Below are 5,000 nucleotides of genomic sequence, written 5' to 3' on the forward strand. Positions count from 1 at the left end.
TCTCTCTATCTCTCCCTCTCTCTCTCTCTCTCTCTCTCTCTCGCTCTCTCTCTCTCTCTCTCTCTCTCTCTCTCTCTCTCTCTCTCCCTCTCTCTCTTCCTCTCTCTCTTCCTCTCTCTCTCCCTCCTCTCCCTCCCCACCTGCCCAATCTCTCACCCTCCTCTCTCTCTATAGGCTCCTCTCTCCATCTCTCCATTTCTCTCTCTCATAGCCTTTTCCCTCGCCCTCCTTTCCCCTCCCTCTCTCTCTCCCTCTCCCTCCTCCTCCCTCTCTCTCTCTCTCTACACTCCCCTCACATTTCATTTCTCTCTCTCCCCTGGCCCCTTGGTTATCTTATCCCTCACCCCTACTCTCTCTCTCTCTCTCCCTCTTTCTCTCTCTCTCTCTCTCTCTTTCTCTCTCTCCTCCTCTCTCTACTTTCTCTCCCCCCACACCCCCTCCCTCCTCTAGCCTTCTGTCTGCGGTAACATATGGGTGGCCTTAGAGGACGGAAAACCAGAGATCTGGTAGAAGAACCAGGGAGGAAAGACTGGGAGTTAGAGTCCAAAAAGGGAGGGAGGAAGAGGGGAAGGGAAGATAGTAGAGCTTGGTAAGAAAATGGAGGAGCGGATAGCTGAAGAGTGCGGGAAGTGGGCAGTACAGGTCTTAGCAGCAGAAGCTAGGATACAGTGCTTAGAAGAGAAACTGCAAAGCCTGAAACAGATTAGAGAGACAAATGACAATTCAGACGTGACATCAGGAAATTCAAAGTCAGGCGCAGACAAGGGGATGGTAAGCAATAACGGAGACATGCCGTACAGGAAGGCCTATCAGACCCGTGGGGCCAGGGAAAAGACGACGAGCACACTGAGATCAAACGACAGGTCTGAAGACAATGATGGAAATTCAAAGTCAGGCGCAGACAAGGGGATGGTAAGCAACAACGGAGACATGCCGTACATGAAGGACCTATCAGACCCACGTGGGGCCAGGGAAAAGACGATGAGCACACTAAGATCATGCGACAGGTCCGAAGACAATGAAGGTTTGTTATATGCAGAGGTTCTAACAGCCAACTGCAGTAACAAGGGACAGCTGGCCAGGAAAGACAGTCCACTGAGAATAGAAGTTTCAGATATGACAGGGACTGAAGGCAAGAACATGTCAATGGAAGGAAATAAAATGCCTCAGAGGAAGCAGATGGAGACTCAGTGGGAGGAGGAAAGGGCGAGGTCAGTTTTTTGTGTACGGGCTCCAACAAGCCAAGGGGGCCAACTTTGAAGAAATAAAACAGGAGGAGAAAAAAATGATTGAAGGCATCATAGAAAACAATAGGGGAGGGCAATATGCCCAGGTGACAAATTTTCAGAGAATTGGGTGGTTTGCGAGTGGGAAGGATACGGCCTGTCAGAGTAACTTTCAAGGAAGAATCAGTTCGAATCAGGATTCTGCAAGAGAAAGCAAGACTGAGGGACAAAGAGGGGGTACCAGAGAGTATACCTCGACCGCGACAGAACACAAGAAGAAAGGACTACACTGAAAGAGAGGGTACAGAGACGCAAGGAGGAACGAGAAGCAATGAAAATGAGCAGGACCCAGACACAGGAGGAAGGGCAAACACACCCCACAGAATCTCCCACCAAAAGACCCCACCCGCGACATTCCCAACGCAACTGAGCAACCTATACTCCAACCCACTCACTGTTCCCTCTGCCACCAACCCCCATGCCACAAACCTCACCCCAACAGCTGTCCCTTATGGGCATTCTGACCCCACCCCCATCAACACATACCCCACCTACACCACAGCCCCATATAGGCCCCCACCAAGGCTCTCCCTCCCCCAACCCCAATATACTTGCATGACCACAATGATAGAAAAGAAACTAAAGGTTTGGTACACAAACGCGGATGGAATAACGAATAAACATGAGGAGTGGAATGAAAGAATCAGTGAAAAATCCCCAGACATCATAGCAGTCACAGAAACAAAACTCGCTGAGATAATAACAGACACAATCTTCCCAACAGGATATCAGATCCTGAGGAAAGATAGAAGGAGTAGAGGGGGAGGAGGGGTTGCACTGCTCATAAAACACCAATTGGGATTTGAGGAAATGGAAGGCATGGACATGATTGGAGAAAGAGACTACATTGTAGGTACAATTCAGTCCGGAGAACATAAAGTAGTCATTGGAGTGATGTATAACCCACCACAGAACTGCAGGAGGCCAAGAGAGGAGTACGAAGAAAACAACAGGGTGATGGTGGACACACTGGCTGAGGTGGCAAGAAGAGCTCACTCGAGCAGAGCAAAGTTACTGGTAATGGGCGATTTCAACCACAGGGAGATCGACTGGGAAAACCTGGAGCCACATGGGGGTCCCGAAACATGGAGAGCCAAGATGATGGATGTGGTACTTGAAAACCTCATGCATCAACATGTCAGGGACACAACCAGAGAGAGAGGGGAGGATGAGCCAGCAAGACTGGATCTTGTGTTCACCCTGAGCAGTTCAGACATCGAGGACATCACTTACGAGAGGCCCCTTGGAGCTAGCGATCATGTGGTTCTGAGTTTTGTCTATATAGTAGAGTTACAAGTGGAGAAGGTAACAGGAACTGAAGGGGACAGGCCAAACTATAAAAGGGGGGACTACACAGGTATGAGAAACTTCCTGCAGGAGGTTCAGTGGGACAGAGAAATGGTAGGAAAATCAGTAAACGAGATGATGGAATATGTGGCAACAAAGTGCAAGGAGGCAGAGGAAAGTTTTGTTCCCAAGGGAAACAGAAATAATAGGAAGACCAAGACGAGTCCTTGGTTTACCCGAAGGTGTAGGGAGGCAAAAACTAAGTGCAACAGAGAATGGAAAAGGTACAGGAGGCATAGGACCCAGGAAAACAAGGAGATTAGTAGAAGAGCCAGAAACGAGTATGCGCAGATAAGGAGGGAGGCCCAGCGACAGTATGAAAACGACATAGCATCGAAAGTCAAATATGACCCGAAACTGCTGTATAGCCACATTAGGAGGAAGACAACAGTCAAGGACCAGGTGATAAGGCTGAGGAAAGAAGGTGGAGAACTCACAAGAAACGATCAAGAGGTATGTGAGGAGCTCAACACGAGATTTAAGGAAGTATTTACAGTAGAGACAGGAAGGACTCTGGGGGGACAGACCAGATGGGGACACCAACATGGAATACACCAACAAGTGTTGGACGACATACATACAGATGAGGAGGAGGTGAAGAAACTGCTAAGGGACATCGATACCTCAAAGGCAATGGGACCGGACAACATCTCTCCATGGGTCCTTAGAGAGGGAGCAGATATGTTGTGCGTACCACTTACCACAATCTTCAACACATCCCTGGAAACTGGGCAACTACCTGAGGTATGGAAGACAGCAAATGTAGTTCCCATTTTCAAAAAAGGAGACAGAAAAGAGGCACTAAACTATAGACCTGTGTCATTGACGTGTATAGTATGCAAAATTATGGAGAAGATTATCAGGAGGAGAGTGGTGGAGCACCTGGAACGGAACATGAGTATAAATGCCAACCAGCACGGATTCACGGAAGGCAAATCCTGTGTCACAAACCTTCTGGAGTTTTATGATAAAATAACAGAAGTAAGACAAGAGAGAGAGGGGTGGGTTGATTGCATCTTCTTGGACTGCAAGAAGGCCTTTGACACAGTTCCTCACAAGAGATTAGTGCAGAAGCTAGAGCATCAGGTGCATATAACAGGAAGGGCACTGCAATGGATCAGAGAATACCTGACAGGGAGGCAACAACGAGTCATGGTACGTAATGATGTATCACATTGGGCACCTGTGACGAGCGGGGTCCCACAGGGGTCGGTCCTAAGACCAGTGCTATTTTTGGTATATGTGAACGACATGACGGAAGGGTTAGACTCAGAAGTGTCCCTGTTTGCAGATGATGTGAAGTTAATGAGGAGAATTAAATCTGATGAGGACCAGGCAGGACTTCAAAGAGACCTGGACAGACTGGACACCTGGTCCAGCAAATGGCTTCTCGAATTTAATCCTGCCAAATGCAAAGTCATGAAGATAGGGGAAGGGCACAGAAGACCACAGACAGAGTATAGGCTAGGTGGCCAAAGACTGCAAACCTCACTCAAGGAGAAAGATCTTGGGGTGAGTATAACACCGAGCATGTCTCCGGAAGCACACATCAATCAGATAACTGCTGCAGCATATGGGCGCCTGGCAAACCTGAGAACAGCATTCCGACACCTTAGTAAGGAATCATTCAAGACACTGTACACCGTGTATGTCAGGCCCATACTGGAGTATGCAGCACCTGTTTGGAACCCGCACTTGATAAAGCACGTCAAGAAACTAGAGAAAGTACAAAGGTTTGCAACAAGGTTAGTTCCAGAGCTAAGGGGAATGTCCTATGAAGAAAGATTAAGGGAAATCGGCCTGACGACACTGGAGGACAGGAGGGTCAGGGGAGACATGATAACGACATATAAAATACTGCGTGGAATAGACAAGGTGGACAAGGACAGGATGTTCCAGGGAGGGGACACAGAAACAAGAGGCCACAATTGGAAGTTGAAGACACAAATGAGTCAGAGAGATAGTAGGAAGTATTTCTTCAGTCATAGAGTTGTAAGGCAGTGGAATAGCCTAGAAAATGACGTAGTGGAGGCAGGAACCATACACAGTTTTAAGACGAGGTTTGATAAAGCTCATGGAGCGGGGAGAGAGAGGGTCTAGTAGCAACCGGTGAAGAGGCGGGGCCAGGAGCTAGGACTCGACCCCTGCAACCACAAATAGGTGAGTACAAATAGGTGAGTACACACACACACACACACACACACACACACACACATACACACACACACACACATACACACACACACACACACATACACACACACACACACACACACACAACTCTGAGGTGTCCCTGTTTGCAGATGACGTGAAGTTGATGAGAAGAATACACTCGATCGAAGACCAGGCAGAACTACAAAGGGATCT

The sequence above is a fragment of the Cherax quadricarinatus genome, chromosome 73 (assembly GCF_038502225.1).
Source record: "Cherax quadricarinatus isolate ZL_2023a chromosome 73, ASM3850222v1, whole genome shotgun sequence".
Taxonomy (NCBI): Eukaryota; Metazoa; Arthropoda; class Malacostraca; order Decapoda; family Parastacidae; genus Cherax; species Cherax quadricarinatus.